This window comes from Emys orbicularis, chromosome 10 (assembly GCF_028017835.1).
Source record: "Emys orbicularis isolate rEmyOrb1 chromosome 10, rEmyOrb1.hap1, whole genome shotgun sequence".
Taxonomy (NCBI): domain Eukaryota; kingdom Metazoa; phylum Chordata; order Testudines; family Emydidae; genus Emys; species Emys orbicularis.
In genome coordinates, this window is record NC_088692.1 from 53,625,848 (window position 1) to 53,651,099 (window position 25,252).

The 25,252-nt window shown below is 41.0% G+C and overlaps 1 protein-coding gene across 1 annotated transcript in view; it reads left to right on the plus strand.

Moving 5' to 3' along the window:
- Positions 1-12,985: 12,985 nt before the first annotated feature.
- Positions 12,986-25,252, plus strand: part of SCAPER (S-phase cyclin A associated protein in the ER) — a 310,638-nt gene continuing 298,371 nt past the window's right edge. The window contains exon 1 of the mRNA XM_065411761.1: positions 12,986-13,090. The gene's annotated coding sequence lies outside the window, so the exon portion shown is untranslated. The remainder of the gene's footprint in view (positions 13,091-25,252) is intronic.

Below are 25,252 nucleotides of genomic sequence, written 5' to 3' on the forward strand. Positions count from 1 at the left end.
TAAAATGGTGGTGCTGCAGAGTGCTTACACATTTGACTACAGTATTGAAAAACCTTCCCTCGGCCTTCTTTTTCTTGTTATATTTATTTATACTCTTCAAAAATAATATTAGATTTGTTTATGCAACTGGAGTAAAAAAATTGCAATTAAAGATTTAGTTTAGCAATTTACTGATATTTTATTTAAAAATAGTGGTACTTTTGCTGATAACAAGCATTAAATATTTGTACAAAATGTAGTCATCATTCATTTATAATCTTGATATATATTTTTGCATTAGAAATATTCAGGGTCATGACCATTTTAAAAATAAAAGTTGAATGTTGTGTTTCACTGCTGAATAAAGGTGGTGCCAGTAGTGCTATGGCAAAGTTGGTTAACAGCCTGTTCAGTTTTGACCCTTTTCAAGTAGCTAATGGAGGGTAAAATGCCAAGCATCAGACACAATCTGGGTTCTTTCTTAACGGTTGCCACTCAAGGGAGAGGAAGGCAGATATCAAACTGTGACAATTTGAAATGTACAATGTTAGAACTGACTGGTGCCAGGGGACTTAAAATAACCTTTCCATTAACTTCCACTGCCTCACTGTCTACGCTTAGCTATAGTTGTATTCACAAAAAATGTGTTGCCCACTGTATAAGATAACTGATCATATGACGGAACCTTTGCTGGCATAACTGCTGTATGATTTTATTCTAATTATGTAGCAGTCTTTATGCTTTGAATAGAAAAACAGGCGTCAGTTCTTGCACAATAATTGTACTGGTTGCATATGTTTGTCTATATCTGAATTAAATTCATATTATAACACTAATGATGATTTGTAACTGTAGATGTTACTCAAATGTTATAACCAAAGGAATCATATCTTTTACATTGTGTGCTTAGAGTGTAAGTGCAGAAGATATTCTTCTACATATTTATTTTTTCTGTTTTCTTTAAAGTAACAAAACAGCATTTCACTGTCACAAAGGGGCAGATCTACCTCTCATTGAAGTCAGTGAAAATCTGGGAATTGGATTGGGCCGCAAGTGAAGATCAGAAAGATCTAGGCTGGTTTTGTACCACAGTGACAGAGCATTGGTCTGCTTCAGGAGACTTATTTAAGCTTCCCTTGGCCAAAGAGGCAGTCTCCTTCCTGAGCCAGTAAAGATCAGGCAAATCAATTGATTGATATACTTAAGTTTCCAGAGGGATAGTAAAAATACCAAAGTGTGCAAGTGAAGAAATTTGGCGTTAAAGTTAAAAAAAAAAACAACGCAATTCAGAAAGTTAGAATGTCATCTCAGTAGTTCAAAAAACCAGAAAGCCTAGAAAGCTCATTAAGTTTCCAACACCAGCCTTTCTGTTCCCTTATTCTTACTTCTTTCCCTTCATGGTGGGACAACCCCACTACTTGCCACATGGAAAATCAAGTCTTTTCTCTTCATAATATGAATTATAATAGTATTTCAAAAGAAAACAAAAAATTTAAAATTGTATCTGCATTTCTTTATCTGTTTTTTCCTAGTAACAATTTTAAATTTGCAGTGTAGTTGTAGCCATGTCGGTCCCAGGATATTAGAGAGACAATGTCGGTGAGATAATATCTTTTATGGGACCAACTTTTGTTGGTGAGAGAGACAAACTTTGGAAGAAGAATTCTGTGGGCTCGAAAGCTTGTCTCTCTCACCAGCAGAAATTGGTCCAGTAAAAGATTAATTACCTCATCTACCTTCTCTCTCTAATTTTAAATATAATTTTTACTGGGAAGACTCTTCTAAAAAATAATGAAGAAAATTGTTGTCTCTCTACATCAGGGTGGATATGATTTAAATTGAATTGATTTAAATTATGATTTAAATCACTAGTCAGGAAGACTTGATTTAATCATGGATTTCTACATAAAAGTGCATTCTTGTTGGTTGTTATAACCTTAATACATATTCTTCACAACTCAGAGATAGATGTAGGTTTCATTTCTAGAAGGTACACACTATACATTTTTAAAGTGATTTATTTTGAAAACTTTTCAGATTAGTTTTACAGCTATATCAGAAAATGAATGATTGTTTGGTTATTTCATTTACCAAAGGTAATTGAAGCAGATAGTTCACCTCCCAATGACTTCATAAATATCTCCAGTTCAACAGGTTAATCATTAATATTTGGAGGATTTTCTTGCTAGGCTGTATTAGGAGGAGAACATCACCAGACAGACATTTAAATTGTTTTATTAACTAAAACAACAACGTTATGTATTCTGGATTTTTTTCTTAAACAGCAAACATAGTATATTTTAACAAAATAAACATTTGAATTTTTGAATTTAGTTAAACATTCAAGTTTTTTAAAATCAAGGTTGTTTTTGTTAAAATTGTTTTTAACTAAACTAATTAAATGAAATATGTTTTTTAAAAAAACAAAAATTAAATCGACTATGTCAGCAGGTCATCATGAGAAACTTAAAATATTGGCTTCTGCAGCTAATTCAGTTGTCTTCACCTTCATTTTCCTGTTTGTTCATAATCTGGAAAAGAAAAACAAGCTTTCCTGCTTTTTCAGGTCCCAAATGATTTCTCAATTTGGAATGAATTAGTCCAAAGGAAGAAAATACTTTTTGTACACCGGCAGAAGAAGCTATTGTCGTTAAAAGTGAGATTATCACTTCAGAAGTCTCTGAATCCAAGTGCTTAAGTGATTTCTACCAGTTCACTGGTGTGACTTTCTTTAAAACATAATCAGGAAACATATATTTCTTGAATGGTTCACCCTTAGCTCTGAAGTTTATTATAGTTGGCATTATGGAGGGATGATTGCTGGATGTCCATATCATAGCCAACTCCTCTTCTTCAGCAGTTAAGGTTTGACCTGGGTACCGAGTATTAAGAATACTTGCAAGAAAATGAGCTGGAGATAGTGCTTGTCCCATTCGTTTTTTTAATGCTTGTAATTTAACTCTGTCATTGCATATTTCTCTTTTTAAGATCTCACTCAGTTCCCTCCAAATTTCAACAGCATCAGCAATAAAACAGCTATTTCCCTGTATTTTGTTCAAGGCTATAGAAATAGGCTTCAGGGTACTCATCATGTGTTCAACATTTCTCTTAAGCCCAATGTTGAGAACTTTGGCTGTGACAGTGCCATCTATTTTTTCATGATTTTGTTGACAAACTGTCATCAGATTAGGCCAGTTCTTGATACAGTGCTCAAAACAGTCCACTACTGAGTTCCATCGCACATCTTGTGGGAGAGTTAGCTTGGTTCCTCCCACTTTTTTCAAAGCAGCTGCTGCAAAGTGGTTGTTACGGAAGTATTTTGCAATTTCAACAACATTAGCCTTTATTTAGAGAACACTGAAGTCTTTGGCTAGGAGGTGCATCAAATGAGCACTGCGACCATATGTTGTTAGCTCTCTTCACTCTTCTAAATTTATTCTCATCTTGAATACATTTGCAGCATTGTCTCTGACCAAGCTGCATACTAGACATTTGAATATTTTTTCGCCGTTATAGCTTTTACTGCTACTTCTTGTAAGTATTCTACTGTGTGTGCATTTCCTGATGTATCAATTGTTTCTATAAGGAAGACATTCCCTTCTTCTGTTGTCACACAAGCACATACAACAGGATCATTGTGGACATTGCTCCACCCATGAAGACTCGGGTTAACAATTTCACCCTCTAGGCCTTTTGCACACTGCTCAATTTCTCTTTCATAAACTTTATCCAGCAATTTGCCTGCGACATCGGCTCTGTTGGGTGGACTGTATCCTGGTCTTAATGACTGAACCATGTTAATGAAGTGTGGGTTCTCAATCATATAGAAAGGAGAGTTTGTTGCATAAAGAAACTTTTTCATCAATTACCTCTTTTTGTAATCTGCTTGTTCTTATCACAAACTTTATATGGTTGTTTCTGGATGATGGAGATTTTTTTTCTTTTTGCTACAGGTGATATACTGTGGCTATGTGACATACATGATGTGACTGAAACACTATCATTGGCAGATAACTCTGAAACTATAGAAAATGATGGTGATCTTGAAGGTGGATAGTCTTCAGAATCCTGTATGTTGAGGATGGATTCTCCTAAACAAAATAAGTCAATGCAGTTATTTAATTATTACCATACTGCTCATTTAGTATTACTCATTGCATTCACTGACACTCAGTACTGCTTTAAAGGTGAAATTGTAAAAGGAAGATCTGCCTATTTCAGCTACACCTCTACCCCGATATAACGCGACCCGATATAACTCGAATTTGGATATAACACGGTAAGATTTTTTGGCTCCCGAGGACAGCATTATATCGGGGTAGAGGTGTATTTATTTTTTATCACAAATGCATTTAAAATGTTAATACCATAGAGTAACAACTATATTTTTTGCTCAAACATGAGAATTCAAGAATAGTCCAGAAGGAAGACAGGCAGTCCTTAAGAAAGAAGTATAAAATAAAAAAAGTTACCAACCTGAAGATCCTGCATGTTCAGACATGTTTCTTTCATCATCTTCAACACAGCTTCCTCCTGAGAAGGAAAACTTCACATGATGTTGTTTCATTTGGGCAACCAGGCCTTGCATTTCTTTGTTGCACTGTTTGCATTTTGCACGCATGCCTGTCTTATCCACAGGTAGAGGAACTTCATTAAAATATTCCCAAACTGGGTCTCTTTTACAGCCTGCTGCCATTATGGGTTTTTCCCTCTAGTGAGAGAATGGTATGGTAGATCTCAAATCAATGAAGGCTACACTCAGAAAGACCTCAAGACTTCTGGAATATGCTGCTCAAACAGTTTCACTTTTGTTTCTACTGCCTGTCCCTCCCATCTCACATTTATCTCCAGACTTCTTCTTCTTGTCCAGATCTATTCCGCACCCACCAATCTTCTATTCACTGAACTTTTTGAAACTTTGCATTTTTAGAGAGAGGTAAGGGATTGACTCTATGTACACAAATTTGCAGAGGGACAATATGGTTGAGGTCTGTTATTTCTCACCTCTATATATTATTTCTTTATTTAAAAACATTTTTTGCTGTTAACAAGCATGTTATCTCTGGAGATGCAGATCCAAAGTTTGAGAACTGCAAAACTAAGCATCTCTGATGGTATCTTCTAGACTTAGCAGTGAGTCCCATTGGGTAGATAGAAAGATTAACCTAAATAATCTATACAAAAGCCCCTGGAACCTTATAGGATTGGGTCCCTAATCCATGAACTGTTGGAACTCATTTACAAAACTTTTCTTAAACATTACATGAATATATTGTCTCATGCTATAGAATTAGAATTTATAATCACTATTCCGTGATGAGATATCTTTGAGCTATAATGTATCTTAATTAAAACTATCTTTAGACAGGTTTTTTCCTCAAAAAGCATTTTATCAAAAAAATCCGATTTAAATAAAAAATCAGATTATTTCGATTTTTAAAAAAAAATCATTGGTTTTTATCCACCCTGCTCTACATACAGTAGAACCTCAGAGTTACGAACACCTCGGGAATGGAGGTTGTCCGTAACTGTGAAATGTTTATAACTCTGAACAAAGTGCAGTTCGGACTCCAGATCCAGCAGCTGACACTGTAGGCCAGGCTCCAGCAGTAGCTGAGCTCCCTCCTCAGCACCCGCAGCTTCCTTGCTGACAGCTTCTTGCCCTGGGTTGGACTGAGTTTGCAAGCTTGTCCTCCTCCTGCCGGGGGGGGGGGGAGAGAGAGAGAGAGAGAGAGAGAGAGAGTGTGTGTGTGTGTGTGTGTGAAAACAGTGCATCTCCTTCCCAGCCGGGGGGGGGGGGGCAGTAAAAACAGAATGTCCCCCTCCCCGCTCGGGAGGGGGAAAAGGGGTGAAAGTGACACCAATCATAATGCTGTGCCTGCTCTGCTGGTTCCAGCTGCTTTGGGCTGGCAGCCCCAGCATCTTCACCTCCTAGCTGTAAGTGGCTGCCCTGCACTTGGGGGTGAGGTGGGGACAGGCAGCCCAAATGTGCCTACCGTTAAGATGTAGCACAGTACAGTATTTCCTTTTTTTTTTTTTTTTTTGTCTTTGCTGCTGCCTGATTGGTTACTTCCAGTTTCACATGGTGTCTGGTTGACCGGGCAGTCCGTAACTCTGGTGTTCATATCTTTGAGGTTCTACTGAACTTGTGTGTAAGATGATTCTTTTAATCTGGGTTTAAAGATCATTCAAAAAATTAAACTGACTTATGTTTAAATTAATTTTTCATTATATACAATAGTAGTGAGTAAGAACTAGAGAGTCTTTAAAAAGTACACTACAGACCCTGCAGACTTCTCAGAGATTTAAATATTTGTAGTACATGTAAATTATCCAACAATTTTAAAATTGTTTGTAGGTACTAAACTTCCTTAAAGAAAACTGAATAAAACAAATCTGGAGTTTCTAGACCAGGGGTTCCCAAACTTGGTTCGCGGCTTGTTCAGGGTAAGCCCCTGGCGGGCCGCGAGATGCTTTGTTTACCTGAGCGTCCGCAGGTACGGCTGCTCGCAGCTCCCAGTGGCCGCGGTTCGCCGTTCCCGGCCACTGGGAGCTGCTAGCAGCCGTACCTGCGGACGCTCAGGTAAACAAAGTGTCTCGTGGCCCGCCAGGAGCTTACCCCGAACAAGCTGCAAACCAAGTTTGGGAACCCCGGGTCTAGACGAAGCTGTTTTTGAGATATGACATTACAGAAACATTTTAGAAGATAAAAAGCACTTGTTTATCAAACTCTTGCTTTTTAAATCTTTTGTCCAAAGAACCTCACACTTCCAGAATATACAGTTGTCTGGCAAGTGATCATATATGAACAATTTCAAGCAGTAAGGATGTCTACTGGGGTCATTTTTGGTTGACCAAATACAATTGATACTCAAAATACTCAAGAAAGATAAACCAATAAATGAATGCTAAATGTAGCACATGTATAAAATTCAGAGATAAATATAAAAACTGACTCCAGGGCTCATCATAAAGATATATTTAAAGATGTTCATTTCAATTACGAGAAGTTCATTAAACCTGTTTTGTGACAATTCATTCTTTATGTTCACAATCTTTGCTGAATGTGAGAAGAAGCCTAATCACCTTACCAAGGTAATGGTTTTTATAAATGCAGACAGCAGAGGGTAAATGCTGTTGTTATAATAAAACCATTTATGACACTGTAGTTAAGGTTGTCATCTTTTCCATCATAAACTGTACTTTAAAATAGTTGTAAATTAGCCATAATACATTTTGGTCTAAAAGTTTATGTGCAGGGCTAAGCTAAGCTTTTTTAAAAAGAACAGTCTGAACAAAATCTGTGAACTGTTTTTATGTTTTAGGTTGGAGAAAAGTTCTAGTGGTTTCAGATTCCTTCTTACATTTCTACATAGGGTTCAAATTATTAGTGGCTCAGAACTGAAGACAGTACTTCCTGGGTCACATAAGGTGTGTGCACGTGTTGGCTATGGGATATTTACAAATTGAGATACAAGCAAGGGTGGGGAAAAAGTCCTGTCCCATATAATAAATAAGTTAGTCTTCTCCTTCAGTAAAAGGTAGAATTGTATTTTTATCTTTTTTCTACTAATCTATCAGTAGGGTATCACATTCCTTTGCAATTCTACGGGCAGTTCAAAGATGTCAGTCCTGTAATTTAAGATTGTAAACTGTGTCCACAGAGAATTACATCTTGAAGTTCTGTGTCTGTAGTGCAACAAGGATAGCAGGTAGCTTGCTTCCTCCTTAAGTATTTTATTACATTGGAAAGATAGTTAAGATTCATTTATTTTTCCTTTATACTTATTTATAATTAGGAAAACCTTAAGGGATTTTATTTTTGCATCTAAATTAAAGTCAAGAGACCATAAAACAGAGCCCACAAATTGAGTAGTCACACCTGGTGAGTCACATGCAGCTGTTAAGTTTTTCCTTTTGGTTCACAAGAGACAACATGCAAACACATCAAGATCTTGAGACTTGAAGGATAAGAAACAGGGAAAGATCGTGCTTCCCTGCACCAAAACCATGCTATAGATACAAAGCCCACTGGTGAGGTTGATGCTTATGAAAAGGTTCATGATAAAACTACCAGAAGAACATAGTTATAAATTTTTAAAACAGGTTTTGATGATGTCCCTCACAAGAGGCAGTTTGTCTCTTTGTTTCCTTGTGCTCCCCTTGTCTGTCCATTGTATCCATTTGTTGTCTCTTGCACTGAGATTATAAACTCCTCTGTATTACGTGTTTGGGGCTGTTAGGCTCTACTATAATAAAAATATTATTAATAAGAAGCATGGTAAATGTTGAATAAGAGGTAATGTCCGGTCATAATGCTTGCTATTTATTTGTATTGATGGATTAAAATATGGTTAGGAGAAAAGAAACATTAAATGAATATTAGAAATAAATCATCAGATGTCTACATTGACAGAGACGAATAGCGGGGTTCAGACATCAGTACTAGGAAAAAGCAAAATTTTCCAACAAAATTATGTAGGCTATTCAAAATAAAGGATTATGAAGAACTCCCAGTAACAGATTAAATTAATTTTAGAAAACTGCAAGACATGTTCAAGGTAATACACATTTAGAAAGAGCAGTATTAATGGCTCATATGTGCTGAAATAGAAAAAAGGACAACAGAAAAAGGAAAGGTTCAGTGAAATGTAATGAAAATTATCTGGGCTCTGGAGGTTGCTTCCACTACAGATGGGAAGAGTATGGAGAGTGATTTTCAGTGTGGTTTTAAGGCTCAAGCACTACAGATTGCATTGCACAATTTTCAGTCTCCAAAGGAAGTGTTGTCAGTGCTTGGAGTCCAAAGGCTCTCTGTAGTTGGCCCTGGCCTCCATGGATACCCTGAAATCATTAGTTTGGGGGCAGAAATCATTGCTCTCTCTGAGAGAAAGGCCTGGTGGGTACTCCACCAGTTTCTTGTCTTCTGTGTAGATCTTTCCTTATTTTTTCATTTGTATAATATATCATGGAATGCATATGTCAAATATTAATATAATGGAGAATGTTTTGCAATTCTTATACTTGCTAGTGAAATTTAAATATGTATATGGAATTGGCAAAGTCATAAATCTTAGACTTGATCAAAATCACTATTTAAATAAACCATACATGGCATTTGGCCAAAAGCATCCAAGTGTGGATTATTTCCAGCAATCTGCCTTGCCTTCTTACAGAAGGTAAAGTGAATAGGCTCAAAGTGCACACTTTTACTTTATTGCTCTTCCAGTTTCTCATGCACTATTTTGGTTTGGTTTGCAAAATTAAATGTACTACAACTTTTGGTAAATTTTATTGTGATAAAGAAATGTGAGTGCAGCCATTGAGATCATGATCAATCTGATTGCACTTGTGTGCTCCTTGTTAGTTACTACATGAAATTTACCAAATGTTTTAGTACATTACATGATGCATTTTGCAGTGTAGACAGAGCAGGAGCTATTTGAGAGAAAGAATAGACTGGAATACGGAGAAAACCCATAAAAGGATCCAGGAATTCTAATAGAGCTGATCTTTAATAAACAGTTTGGCAAGTTTTGCCCTCACACATTTGTGCAATTCACTTCTGTTTGGTAGTTACATGTCTAGAAATGTGGCCTGTAGTTAAAAATCTTCTAGAAAAGAAGTAGAGACATTTATAGTCTTAGAATACAGTAATTTAAAAATTATTTAATTCTCACCTACTGTTCCACTTTTAAAGGTGTGTCATTTTTATATAAAAATCTGATTTGATACACTGTATGTTTTCCAAACATGCAGAGAATTTTTTTTAATTTAAAGCCAGCATAATTTGTTGAAAGTGGCACTGAATTTATTGCAGTGTCTTTATGATGGAATACTAAAAATCTCAAAGAACCTTCTGAGGAGAACAAGGAAAATCCTCTGTGCACTTAGTATTTGCACAGTCTTGGGATCTCTTTTGCACAAATGCCAACATAAAAAATGTTTTTCTGGTTTTCCCCTAATCCATCTACCTTCCATTTATAACGTTGAGACTTTCATCCAAAATTACTGTAGAGTTTGTATTTTAACTTGTATTGCCTTTGGGCTTAAATGACATTTCTACAATGGTGCTCTGTCTCTGTTGAATGCAAACTTTCCTGCAATGAAACAAACTTTTGGCACAGGAGAAAAATATTTTTCAGCTTTTCACTGAGGAGCAGTAGGATTTGAACCCAAGCCAATTATTATAGCATCCTGTTCTCAATATTGTAGTTAAGATTAGTTGTTTTAATTATAAAACCTGTTTTTCAAGGATTTAGTAGCTTGGGCTGTTTTAAATCTCATTGGATTTAATCTTGGAATATAAAAGTGGTAGCGCGTAAGCATTTTTGTTTCAATAACTGACTTAAACTGTTGAAATCCTCATCCCTTTGTTTAATTGATGTATCCTTTAATTGATGTAGGCACCCTGGCTCATATATTATTTTGTTCATTTTGACACACTGACTAAAAGATTGAGTTTAAAGAATTTGGAATTTGAAAAGATGGAGTTCTCCAAGCAATACTAAAAATGTACTAGTGTCTCATGCAATATAACATTCTAGAGATCTCTGCAACAGAAAACATATGCATGAAAGGAGTGCTAAAGGAATGCTTCATGATACGAATTTTGAAAAAGAAATATTTAAATTATTTTTTTCCATTTATGCTGCTTGATTGTTTGGCTAATGAAATTAAATGGTCATTTTTACTTTCCATTTAAAGTTGGTTTTGTTTTCTGGTTCTCATGCCCTAACTAACACAATGCTATGTTTGTGTTGTCAGTATATATCTCCTTTCAGTCTTTCCTTTTGATATGAAAAAAGGATGCATGAGCGCCTTTTTATTTATAAAAGCTTATTCTCCATTCTTTTTGTTTTGTATTTGATTAGATGTAATGTTATAGTTTTCAATATCTTGCCAGTGTCTTTTTAAGGAGAATAGTGACAACTTTATTCCCAAATTTCCTTTAAATAGTCTGTGAAGTAACTTTTTAAAAATCTAATTTTCTTTTAATTATTTATGTATTTTCTTGCTTTTTGTATTTCTCTCAATTTAGACAGTGAAAATAGACTGGTCAGTTTCACTGATTTGTAATCACTTTAAGCAATGGCATGTTCTCATGCATAGAAACTAATGTAGTGCTGCATTATCTTGATTTCAAATGCTGCAGAGCAATATTTATATATTTACATTTGGGCTGGTAGCTTATTTTTACAAAACCTAAATTTGGGGCCAATTTTGACCTGCCAGTGACTATATTCTATTTATGCTTTCATATGCTAGGGCTTTGGCCTGTTTTGTTCTCAGACCTAGTTAATAGATACATGGTAAAATTGTATGTGATTGAGGATCACTTTGGATTGATTTGGGGTGCTTGTCCCAGTTGCTGGAGAGGACCCCCCCATACCCGCAGCACTTCTAGTATGGGAACTCCTTCCTTCCTCTTGGCTGTTGTTGTGGGAGAGAATCTTAGGCTAGATGGGCCCAGTATCCTGAATCGGGCTGAATTCAATTTTGGAGCCGTCAGCCAGGAAGAGGTGCTTCACACCCCTTTAGAATGTCTTCCATGACTAAGGGCACGTCTTCACTACCCGCCGGATCGGCGGGTAGCAATCGGTCTATCGGGGATCGACTTACCGCGTCTAGTGAAGACGCGATAAAATCGATCCCTGATGGCTCTACCGTCGACTCCGGAAATACACCGCGGCAAGAGGCGGTAGCGGAGTCGACGGCGGCGCGGCAGCGGTCGACTTGCCGCCGTCCTCACAGCCAGGTAAGTCGACCTAAAATACGCCACTTCAGCTACGCTATTCACGTAGCTGAAGTTGTGTATCTTAGGTCGACCCCCCGCTGTAGTGTAGACCTAGCCTTTGTTACAGTAGATCAGTCAACGAAGGAAAAACCTACCTCCCAGATTATGAAAAGGAATGAACGGAACATGCAAGCTCAGCAGATGTGTAAGGCTGTAGTAATCATTAAATTATTGCTTTTAAGATGGCACATAACAGAGCATCTGTTATCCAGCAGTCACGAAGAAAATTTGGGGCTGATACGAGCCCAAAGAAAATAGAGTAATCAAATTTAACATAGCATTTATATCTCAGTAATTTGCAGAGAACCATAAATTTATACTCCATTTCTCTTCTTTGAAAATGAGGGTAGACTCTTAAGGTGTGCTTAACACTGCTGAAATCATGACTCTAGAGTCAAAACAACAGAGAGACAGCTTCAGACCTGGCTTAAGCAAGAGCAGCACAATTAAAGTCAATATGCTGGATTTGAATATGCCTTCTAATATTGAGTGTGATGAATGGAAAGTCACCTATACAGGCAAAGACATGAATCTTTTGAAGTATGAAAGCTTTTCTTTGTAACTAATTTGATGCTTACTGACTTCTTTACTACAGTGAAGCAATAAAACATTGATTAAAAGGCTGGTCACAGCTGTGTTCACTGGCCTTAAGACTTGTACACTGAAGTTATTATATTTTAACAAAAAATTGAGACAAAATGTTCTATACAATATCTTTGCAATAACATTTGTTTGATGACAGAATGTACCTGGCATAGTCATTAGCAAAATAACGTTTGCATCTTCTGGAAACATACTTTTGCCAGAACAAGTAATGGGGCAAATGCAACTTTCCCATCTACATACAGAGCAGAATATCTTCTGCTATTGTGCAGATGTAAATATTGGGTTAGAAATGTCAGAGAAACAGAAATTAGGTTCTACAGACCTGCCCCTTTTGTTTAAGGTGAGAAAATTTATTTGAAGAACTCAGTCAGTGGGATATGGCGTAAGCCTCAATGAAGGACGTCTTGTTTGAAAGTGTTGACATATGTTGAAAAAATTATGTTATACAGAAGCCCAACCCCTTGCCACACTTATTTGTGTTTTTTTTTATGTTGTATCTCATCTCTTCAGAGTACTACAGTAGACTGTAAAATAACATCAGCAGCCGCTGGAGATAAAAACTTTGACAAAAGCCCAACAAAAACAAGGCAACCTCGAAAAGTTGATTTGAGAGCTCGATATTGGGCATTTCTTTTTGACAATCTTAGACGAGCAGTTGATGAAATCTATGTTACTTGTGAGTCGGATCAGAGTGTAGTAGAATGCAAGGTAAGACTCTTTCTGAAGTGTTCTGCCCCAGTTGTTGCAATGTGTCTCTTGGTGCTGTTCCTGTCATTACAGATAAGCTAAAAACAAGAAACAGAACCTCAAAAACAAATTATTGCATGCTTTGTATTTTATTTGAGGGCCTTAAATAAGAAAGCTGAAAACATATTGATTTATTTTTGCCAAGAAAAAGCAGCTTTCATCTTACACGCTGATTGGTTTGGAATGATATGAAACTTGTAGCAATATGTAACTTTTTCTTAGACTTTTAACACTGCAGTCATATTACCGTAATTTATATTAACAAAAACCAAAAACACCTCATTCAGTCTGTGTCTGATATTTCTAGCAATTGTCATATCCTTTTGCCTGCAGTACTTTTTGCTGTAGGTGGCACTGTTGAGATTCAGCCTGTTTTCACATTCTTTAGTTTCCTGTTTAATGTCTTAATTACACATTGCTCCGTTTCTGCAGAGATAGTTATCACTCTTCTAATTCACTCTCTGGTGGTAAGAAAGTGCGATTGATGGCCAAGTATAAACAATGTCTGGGTGGGATGTCGTTATAAGGTGTTTTTTCTAATTTTAGATAACCTTGTGTTTGTAATAAGATGTAAAACAGAGACACAAAGCATGGTGTCTTTCCAGTAACTCAGTAGGAGAACTATTGCCTTTTAATGAGTTCATTGTACACTGTATTACTTTATAATGCATTAAATGATCACAAGAATTAAGAGAAGCCAGGACAGTACATCTTTAAGAAAATATTAAAGGTACTTTTTTTTTAACATTAAACATGGCTGAAAGTTTACAAAATTCTGGAAGCCATTATCTAATCATTGTGATATGTATATATCTACATATCTACATATATAGTTTAAAATAAACTTTCATCTTATCATGTGTATCTAGTTTTCTGCTGAAATCAGAGATGGCCAAATTGGCTTTGGGATTAGCGTACAAATATATTTAATTAAAATCAGGTTTCAGAACTGAACAGTAGCTGGAGGCTTCCAAACCATTAGTTGATCTAACATAATTTAACATTTTGTTACTGGACTGTCTTCCTGCTCAGGAAATTTCTCTGATGAATTTTTGTTTTTAAGAAAACCAATCTGCTTTGTCGTGTAATCAGATTACCATTTTTAAACTTTTATGACTGAAGGAAAAGAAGTTTATTTGTACATTATCACATCTTTATAGACCTGAGACCTCACCTAGAATTCCAGTCATAACACTCAGTCTGTGCTGGGAAGGAAATATATATACATCCCAAACCAAAAATCTTTAAAACACCAGTTAAGGTTGGTAAGTGACAACAATGCAGTTACCTGTCACATTGTTTGCCTGCAAAACTCCCTAGGCACTTAAAAGCACAGAAATGAATATTTATGTAAATCCTAAGTCTTACACCACCAAACATATTTAGTAACTGCATTATTTTAATCATATATAAAGAAATGCCTGTTTCATCACAAAACCACCACTTTAATGCAGTCCCAGTGATTGTTAAGATTTTGTGTGTGTTATTTTTGTTATAGCATCTTGATTTTAGGAATTTTCTTTTATGGGATAGCATTGAACTGACTGTATTATCTGTTCATATATCTTTTAATAGAGTTTTTTGAAGATGAGATGTAGGAAAGATGGAAAATTTTAAATAGTTTTATTATTAATTATTTGTGGAGACCTGTTATCAGTTATATTTGTTGAGCTGCTTCTTGATTTCTTTTTGCATGATGATTGTATTGATTGATTTATTGTGCTCTTAGCTAAATGTCAGAGATACCTTTGGTACAATATAAGGCGGCGGTGACTTTGATAATATATTTTTTATGATTTATGCGTAATAGTAGAATGTTTTGGAAAATATTATTTTTGCTTTTTTCTTAGGATTAATGTTGTACATGTAGGTAAGCAGGAAAAAAGTATAATATAAATTTATGGTAAAATTATATATGTATGTGGGCTTGCATGTGAGACTGATCAGTATATCATTGACATGCGTGTACCCATACATCATTTTCTTTTCTTTTTCAAAGGATTTTTTGCTGTGTAACGCTGGTGGTAAAATTTAGGCGCAGCCAAATCTCTTCCAGAAGCTGGTTTCACAGTTGTGGTTCTCCACACCCAAAGCTCTGCCCTCACTCCCTGCAAGGCATATCTTGACTTCTGTCAGCCAAAGTGCTCTGGCTGAATGCAGCTTGCATTTCATGGTGCAGAGTGAGGCATTCACTCAGGTAGCTGGCGTCAGCCCACTTAGGGCTTTGTAACTGAGGATTAGGCTCTTGACTTGCACTCAGAACTGGATATGCAAACAGGGTTGAATATGAAGCACTGGTGTGAGACCTTGTCAACAGTTCTTCTTGCTTAGTAGATGAGCCTCTGCATGCCTTAATTTAAGGGTGGCCTTGGTCAGTCTCAGGTGTAGCACATAGCGCATTACAATAGATCCATATTTGACAGAATAAGGTGTATGATAAAACTTTGTATCCATTTCTGATTTTAGAGACTACATCATCCCATTGGCAATATCCTATCCTGTTTATGTTGTGTTATGTTGTGCCTTGTAATACATATCATGTACAAGGGCCTGTGTTTGTTTTCTAACTCCAGAGGTGAGATCCTCTTCCCCATTCCAGTTTTATTCTGCTATTTAAAAGGGCTGAGTTGGTGTAAAGGGTCTCTAAAAGCCCTGTATTCATCTAGAATAGGTTTCCCTTGGTCAGAAAATGTGGAGGAGCGTCATAAAACTGCCTTCAGAGGAGCCTCTGTGGGTATATCTACACTGCACTTATGTATCCTCGGCTGGCCTGTGCCAGCTGACTTGGGCTTGCGGGGCTAGGGCTAAGGGGCTGTTTAATTGCATTGTAGATGTTGGGGCTGTTTAATTGCATTGTAATCTGAGGTTTGGGACCCTTCCACCTCGCAGGGTCCTAGAGCCTGGGCTCCAGCCTGAGCCCAAATGTTAACATCTACACTCCAGCTAAACAGTCCATTAGCCTGAGTCAGCTGGCATGGGCCAGCTGCAGGCTTTTAATTGCAGTGTAGACATGCCCTGTAAGGCCCTGGTATTGGGGCCAGGATGGGCATGTTGGGAATGTGGCCTCAGCACACAGCACTGTAGTGATTTCAGGCAGTACTGTGGCTTATAGGCAACTAGGGAGACTGCCGTAATTTAGGCTGTCTTCTAGGTGCTGCTTAAGCCAGGGGTGGGCAAACTTTTTGGCCCGAGGGCCACATCTGGGTGGGGAAATTGCATGCAGGGCCATGAGTGTAGGGCTGGGGCAGGGAGTTGGGGTGCAGGAGGGAGTGCAGTATGCAGGAATGGGCTCAGGGCAAGGGGTTGGGGCGGAGGAGGGGTGTGGGGTGCACGAGGGGGCTCAGGGAAGGGGGTTGGAGTGCAGGAGGGGGCTCAGGGCAGGGGTGCGGGAGGGGGCTCAGGGCAGAGAGTTGGGGTACAGGAGCGGTGCAGGGTGTGGCAGGGGGCTCAGGGCAAGGGGTTGGTGTGCAGGAGGGGTGCGGGGTACGGCAGGGAGCTCAGGGCAGGGGGTAGGGGTGCAGAAGAATTGCGGCAGGGGGTTGGCATGCAGGAGGGGTGTGGCAGGGGGCTCAGGGCAGGGGGTTGGGGTGCAGGAGAGGTGCGTGGTGTGGCAGGGCCTCAGGGCAGGGGGTTGGGTGCAGGGGGGGCTCTGGGCAGGGGTGCAGGGAGGAGTGCGGGAGGGGGCTCAGGGCAGGGGCTTGGGGTGCAGGAGCGGTGCAGGATGCGGCAAGGCGCTCAGGGCAGGGAGTTGGTGTGCAGGAGGGATGTGGGGTACGGCAGGGAGCCAGTGCAGGGGGTTGGTGTGCAGCAGGGGTGTGGGGTACGGCAGGGGGCTCAGGGCAGGGGGTTGGGGTGCAGGAGAGGTGCGGGTGTGGCAGGGCCTCAGGGCAGGGGGTTGGGTGCAGGGTGCGGCAGGGGGCTCAGGGCAGGGAGTTGGGGTGCGGGGTGCAGGAGCGATTTGGGGTGCGGGCTCCGGCCCAGCGCCGCTTACATGGAGCAGCTCCGGGGTGGCAGCAGCACACAGCGGGGCTAAGGGAGGCTCGTCCCTGTGGCCCCTGGGGGTGGGAGGGACAGAGGGCTCCGCACACTGCCCTTGCCTGTGGGTACGTCCTCCAAAGCTCTCATTGGCCGCGGTTTCCTGTTCCCGGCCAATGGGAGCTGTGAGGGGCAGTGCCTGCAGGCGAGGGCAGTGTGCGGAGCCCTCTGCCCCCCTGCCCCAGGGGCCTCAGGGACGTGGTGCCAGCCGCTTCTGGGAGTGGTGCGGGGCCCACGGCACCACAGGGGTGGCAATCCCGCAGGCCACCCACCCCGGCTTAAGCCCTCAGAGCAATCTAGAATTGGGAGGATGTAAAGCTGGATTAAAGCCACTTTAGGCCATTGCCGCCTGGGCTATGAGTTCTATGCTATCTAGAGGCAAAAGTCAGACTCTTACCCCACCTCTGCTTCTGAGGACAAAATGTCAGCAACAGAATATTGCATTGCAAGATTTATGCAGGTTGAGTGCCAGTGAAATAATCTTATTTCTCCCTTCCCCCATTTACAGCGGTATTGTGGCCCTGATGGTCCTAGGATATTAGAGAGACAAGGTGAGTGAGGTAATATCTTTTATTGACCATCTTCTGTTGGGGAAAGAGATAAGCTTTCAAGATATACAGAGCAGACCGGAGGAAAAGCTCTGTAGCTCAGAACTTGTCTCTTTCATCAATAGAAGTTGGTCCAATATAAGATATTACCTCATCCACCTTCCTTCTCTTTTTATTCCCTGCATAGACATGAGCAGTTGTATGCATCTCATTTTTTTGTTTTCAAACATGCCTAAAACAACTAGTTAGCCGTCATTTATTAAATGTCCCAATCCAATTGTAAATAATATGTGAATGAAATTGTCAGAAACTAGAAAATTAATATTTAAGATTGGGCTATAGATTGGGTTAAAGCTCTTGGATACTGCACACATTACTGCCCATCTTCATGTAAGATTGTTGTCAGAAATCATTATGCTCCTTTATGAAACCAGGCAGGTGAAGGAATGGCGAACCATCCAAAACATAGACACATGGCAAATCTTGAATAGAAATTTAACAGCGTGGCCCACAACGGATTTCTCTGGGGACTGATATTGCAAATGCAGGGAGTAGGGCATTGATTGGATTGAAACTGTGTTTTGTTTGGGTGTCTGTGAGAGAAACAGCAGAAAGACCAGAGAAGCTTGGAGAGAATGCGGCCACACAGAAGCATTTGTAGCATGGCTTAAGAAAAAGCTGAGAGAGAGATTTTGGGCTGAATGCTGACTGAAAGAGACACGGAGGTGTGAGCAAAGAAAGTATCTCCTCTTGTTTGATTCCTCATGTGTTCAGTGAAACAGGACTTTTTATATTCTTTGTAAATAAACAGTATTGCATTAAAGATACGTGCCTCCATCATCAATTTCTCGTAACAGAAACAATCCACAAATTCCTGAACTTTGGCTAACTACGTGGGTCAAACAGGGGTAACAGTTAATAATCCATCTTCAACCCACATAATAATGGGAGGGGAGAAAAGCCCAGTTTGAGTTGAGGATGGCATTATCATTCTTCAGACTCTTTTATTTCCATTTGTTGTATTGCATCACAACCTTTAAACAAGTAATTTTCAAAACAATAGAATGTTAAACCTTCCTAAGGGTGGTAACTCACAGTGAGCAAATCCCATCATAACTCTTATTGCGCAGGGCAGTGCTAGAAATCAATAGAGATCACTTTTCTGTATAAGCGGTGACAGTCACAAAAAAATAAAAGGTAGAAGTCCGAAAGAAAAATATAAAAAGCTGGTGGAAGCAAACAAAGGCTGACAATGGCAAGAGTGAAGCTTAGAACTCCTCTGGGCTTTAAAATACAGAATAGAAGTGATAGTAAAATTAAGAAATAAAGGCAAAAGATCCCAAGAAATTACTTCTCTGTCATGCAAAATAGTGAGCACTTTTAGTGCCACAGAGAAGGACTCCACTTGTTGTTCACGTAAATAAGAACTGATGGTTGGTGCACTTCATATATTCTCTGGTGCGTGACTGCTTCCCCAAGGGCAAAAGGCTTAATGGAAGATATTTTAAAGTGCTTAAAAGGAAGACTCTTGTCTGAAAGTATGATACCTCAGGGCTTTAGTTCAAATACAGAATCTACCTTTCAGAGAACAATTACAGGTAGATAATTTACCCTCTACATGCCTGTCTGACCATATTCTTCTGAATCTAGTCTGTTTACTTGGTTAAGCACATATATGTTTTTCTAAACATATACTATTCAGCCTTTATTTCAGTCTTTACTAAAAAAGTTAATTGTGACCAGATGCTTAACGCAATTAATATTAACAACAAGGGAGAAGGCTCTAGGAAAAGAACAGGTTAAAAAATACTTAGGTAAGTTATATGTGTTCAGGTCAGCAGGGCCCGACAAAATTCACCCCAAGGTACTTAAGGAAGTAGCTGAAGCAATCTTTGAGCAGTTAACAATTATCTTCGAGAACTCATGAAGGATGGGTGAGGTCCTGGAGGATTGGAGAAGGGCAAACATAGTACCTATTTTCAAAAAGGGGAAAAAGGAGGACCTGGAGAATTTAGACCAGTCAGCCTAACTTGGATACCCAGAAAGATACTCCGAACAAATTATTAAACAGTCAATTTGTTCAAACCTGGAGGATAATAAGGTGATAAGTAATAGCCAAGATTGGTTTGGCATGACATGTACATGACAAATCCATCTAGTTTCCATCTTTGACAAAGTAACTGGCCTTCTGGACGGGGAGAAGCAGTAGACTTGATATAGCTGGACTTTAGTGACTGACGCTTTTGACTCTGTTCTGCATGACATTCTAATAAGCAGCTGTCATAACTATAAAGGGAAGGGTGACAGCCATACTGTGTACAGTACTAAAGTCCCTCCTGGTCAGAGACTCTAAAATCCTTTTACCTGTAAAGGGTTAAGAAGCTCGGGTAACCTGGCTGACACCTGACCCAGAGGACCAATAAGGGGACAAGATACTTTCAAATCTTGGGGGGGGAAAGGCTTTTGTGTGTGTCCTTTGTTTAAGGGGTTGTTCGCTCTTGGGACTGAGAGGGACCAGACATCAATCCAGGTTCTCCCCATCTTTCTAAACAAGTCTCTCTTATTTCAAAATTGTAAGTAAAAGCCAGGCAAGGCGTCTTAGATTTACTTTGTTTTTCTCAGCTTGTAAATGTACCTTTTACCAGAGTGCTTATCTTGTTTTGCTATACTTTGAACCTAAGACAGAGGGGATTCCTCTGAGCTCTTTAAGTTTGATTACCCTGTAAAGTTATTTTCCATACTGATTTTGCAGAGATGATTTTTACCTTTTTCTTTAATTAAAAGCCTTCTTTTTAAGAACCTGATTGATTTCTCCTTGTTTTAAGATCCAAAGGGGGTTTGGATCTGTATTCACCAGGAGTTGGTGAAAGGAAGGAGGGGGGAAGGGTCAATTTCTCCTTGTTTAAGATCCAAGAAGTTTGGATCTGCATTCACCAGGGAATTGGTGAAAGGTTTCTCAAGGCTTCCCAGGGAGGGAATCCATCGAAAATGGTGGCAGCGGGACCAGAGCTAAGCTGGTAGATAAGCTTAGCAGTTTTCATGCAGGCCCCTACATTTGTACCCTAAAGTTCAAAGTAGGGATACAGCCTTGACATGGTGGCACAGCGGTGGGATCGTTTTAAACCCAAAAGCCAGTAAGAGATTTTTTTTTCCTTCTAGCTGCTTGGAGAGCAGAGCTGAAGGTAGATGCATATCTTATCTCTCCTTGCCTGAAGGCAGAGGTGTTAAGTTTTTTTAACAAGGTCCTTTGTTAAGAGAACGGTTCAATCAGTGAGCAAACTTTGATCTGGTAAAGGTAATTTACAATCTGAATTGTGTTTTTTTTTCTTTTTACATCCTCGGGAGTAGCTTGTTAGAAAGTCTCTGTTAACTCAGCAGCACTCAGCAGGAGCCTGAGCTAAATACATCCCAGTTTCAGTCAACTGCAGAGGGGTGTGGCCCAGCACAGGAAAGCAGGAAAATGACTACCAGTGAAGCAGCTAGCAAACTAGAACTGGCCAGACTAGAAGCAGAAGAAAATGAGAAAAAACATCAGAGACTACTTCAAATTAAAAAACTCGAGGAAAAAGCCAAACAGGAGGCCCATGAAAGAGAAGAAAAAGCCAAACAGGAGGCCCATGAAAGAGAAGAAAAAGCCAAACAGGAGGCCCATGAAAGAGAGGAGAAAGCCAAAGAGGAGGCCCATAAAAGAGAGATGGAACTGGAAGCAGCAAGGACTAGGCAGGGTGCATCAGACCATCCTAACAACTCCTCTCCAGGTACCACTTCCCATCCCAGGAAATTCCCCACCTACAAGGCAGGCGATGATACTGAGGCCTTCTTAGAAAATTTTGAAAGGGCTTGCCTTGGATACGACATCCCTCCAACCCAGTACATGGTAGAGCTGAGGCCGCAGCTCAGTGGACCCTTAGCAGAGGTGGCGGCTGAAATGCCTAAGGAACACATGAACAGTTTTGAACTTTTTAAAAACAAGGCTAGAATCAGAATGGGGCTAACACCTGAGCATGCCCGTCGGCGGTTCAGAGCCCTAAGGTGGAAACGTGATGTGTCATTTACCCGACATGCCTACCACATTGGGAAAAATTGGGATGCCTGGATATCAGGAGCAAATGTTAAATCTACGGAAGAGTTGCCCTTCCTATTGCAAATGGAGCAGTTTTTAGAGGGTGTTCCTGAGGAAATAGAAAGGTACATCCTAGATGGGAAGCCCAAAACTGTAACCGAGGCGGGGGAGATTGGAGCCAAATGGGTGGAGGTGACAGAAAAGAAAAAAGCTAGTAGCAGTTGGAGCGAATATCAGAAGGGGCAAGCCGAAACAAAACCTTATCACCGGGGACAACCCAAGACCCCACCCACATCCCAAGGGAAACCCCAGACGCCTTCTCACCCCACCACACCAGTCTCCAGCAACCAACATCGCCCCGGTGATACCTTAGCAGGGCGATGTTTTAAATGTAATGAACTGGGGCACATAAAGGCTCACTGCCCCAAGAACCCCAACCGATTACAGTTCATTACACCCCAATCACACCAAAGAACCCCAGACCCAGATGCCTCTCTCATACCCTCGGAGCGAAGGGAAACCTTGAGAGTGGGCGGAAAGAAGGTTATCGCTTGGAGGGACACTGGGGCACAAGTGTCAACTATCCACCAATCCCTAGTGGACCCCAAACTCATCAACCCTGAGGCTACAGTGACAATTCAACCCTTCGTGTCACAGTCTGTAACCTTGCCTACAGCCCAGTTGCATGTCCAGTACAAGGGCTGGTCAGGAATGTGGACTTTTGCAGTCTATGACAATTATCCCATTCCCATGCTGCTGGGGGAAGACTTGGCCAACCATGTGAAGCTAGCCAAGAGGGTGGGAATAGTCACCCGCAGCCAGGCTAAGCAAGCTTTCACCCCCATCCCTGTTCCTGAGCCGTTCACCAGGGCCCCGTCTGTGTTACCGGAGACCCAAAACCAGGTGGTGGAACCGGATCCCCTGCCAACGACTGCAACAGCCGTAGTGGATCCAATCCCAGAGACCCAACCAAAGCCAGTCCCAGAACCGGAACTGGCAACGCAACCAGCACCAGAACCATTGCCAGCACTGAGTCCAGCGCTTGCAACCCCGTCTACAACTCCAATGCCAGAGGACACCAGCGAGCCTAAACTGGCGGAAGCAGCAGATAACCCTACCCAAGAGGCTCAGCCAGAGCCTGAAATACCACATAGTGCACCAGCGGACAGCGGTTCACAGTCAATGGAAAAAGCCCCAGCACCTACATCGCTTCCAGAGGGACCAAGCCCCAGTCCACAGTCCAAGGAGGAACTGATGTCTCCAGCATCAAGGGAACAGTTCCAGGCCGAGCAGGAAGCAGATGACAGCCTTCAGAAAGCTTGGGCGGCGGCACGGAGCACCCCACCGCCTCTCAGCTCTTCTAACCGATCCCGGTTTGTTGTAGAACAAGGACTTTTATACAAGGAGACTCTTTCTGGTGGGCACCAGGAAGACTGGCATCCTCAAAGACAGTTGGTAGTTCCCACTAAGTATCGGGTAAAGCTCTTGAGCTTAGCCCATGATCATCCCAGTGGCCATTCTGGGGTGAACAGAACCAAAGACCGGTTGGGGAAGTCCTTCCACTGGGAGGGAATGGGCAAGGACGTTGCTAATTATGTCCAGTCTTGTGAGGTGTGCCAACGAGTGGGAAAGCCCCAAGACCAGGTTAAAGCCCCTCTCCAGCCACTACCCATAATTGAGGTCCCATTTCAGCGAGTAGCTGTGGATATTCTGGGTCCTTTCCCAAAGAAGACACCCAGAGGAAAGCAGTACGTACTGACTTTCATGGATTTTGCTACCCGATGGCCGGAAGCTGTACCCTTAAGCAACACCAAGACTAAAAGTGTGTGCCAGGCATTAGCAGACATTTTTGCCAGGGTAGGGTGGCCCTCCGACATACTTACAGATTCGGGAACTAATTTCCTGGCAGGGAACATGAAAAACCTGTGGAAAGCTCATGGGGTGAATCTCTTGGTTGCCACCCCTCATCACCATCAAACCAATGGTCTGGTGGAGAGGTTTAATGGAACTTTGGGGGCCATGATACGTAAATTCGTAAATGAACACTCCAATGATTGGGACCTAGTGTTGCAGCAGTTGCTTTTTGCCTACAGGGCTGTACCACATCCCAGTTTAGGGTTTTCACCATTTGAACTTGTGTATGGCCGCGAGGTTAAGGGGCCATTACAGTTGGTGAAGCAGCAATGGGAGGGGTTTACGCCTTCTCCAGGAACTAACATTCTAGACTTTGTAAGCAACCTACAAAACACCCTCCGACACTCTTTAGCCCTTGCTAAAGAAAACCTAAAGGATGCTCAGGAAGAGCAAAAGGCCTGGTATGATAAACATTCCAGAGAACGGTCCTTCAAAGTAGGAGACCAAGTCATGGTCTTAAAGGCGCTCCAGGCCCATAAAATGGAAGCGTCGTGGGAAGGACCATTCACGGTCCAGGAGCGCCTAGGAGCTGTTAACTATCTCATAGCCTCCCCCACCTCCAACATAAAGCCTAAGGTATACCATGTTAATTCTCTTAAGCCCTTTTATTCTAGAGAATTAAACGTTTGCCAGTTTACAGCCCAGGAAACTGATGACGCGGAGTGGCCTGCAGGTGTCTACTATGAAGGAAAAAGGAATGGTGGCGTGGAAGAGGTGAACCTCTCCACGACCCTGGGACGTCTGCAGCGACAGCAGATAAAGGAGCTGTGCACAAGCTTTGCACCGATTTTCTCAGCCACTCCAGGGCGGACCGAACGGGCATACCACTCCATTGACACAGGTAATGCTCACCCAATTAGAACCCCACCCTACCGGGAATCACCTCATGCCCAAGCGGCTATGCAAAGGGAGATCCAGGACATGCTACAGATGGGTATAATCCGCCCCTCTACCAGTGCATGGGCATCTCCAGTGGTTCTAGTTCCCAAACCAGATGGGGAAATACGCTTTTGCGTGGACTACCGTAAGCTAAATGCTGTAACTCGTCCTGACAACTATCCAATGCCACGCACAGATGAGCTATTGGAAAAATTGGGACATGCCCAATTCATCTCTACTTTAGACTTAACCAAAGGGTACTGGCAAGTACCACTAGATGAACCCGCTAAGGAAAGGTCAGCCTTCGTCACCCAGGCAGGGGTGTATGAATTCAATGTACTCCCTTTCGGGTTGCGAAATGCACCCGCCACCTTCCAAAGACTTGTAGATGGTCTCCTAGCAGGATTGGGAGAATCTGCAGTTGCCTACCTCGATGATGTGGCCATTTTTTCTGATTCATGGACAGAACACCTGGAGCACCTGAAAAAAGTCTTTGAGCGCATCCGGCAGGCAGGACTAACTGTTAAGGCTAAAAAGTGTCAAATAGGCCAAAACAGAGTGACGTACCTGGGGCACCAGGTGGGTCAAGGAACTATAAATCCCCTACAGGCCAAAGTGGATGCTATCCAAAAGTGGCCGGTTCCAAAGTCAAAGAAACAGGTCCAATCCTTCTTAGGCTTGGCC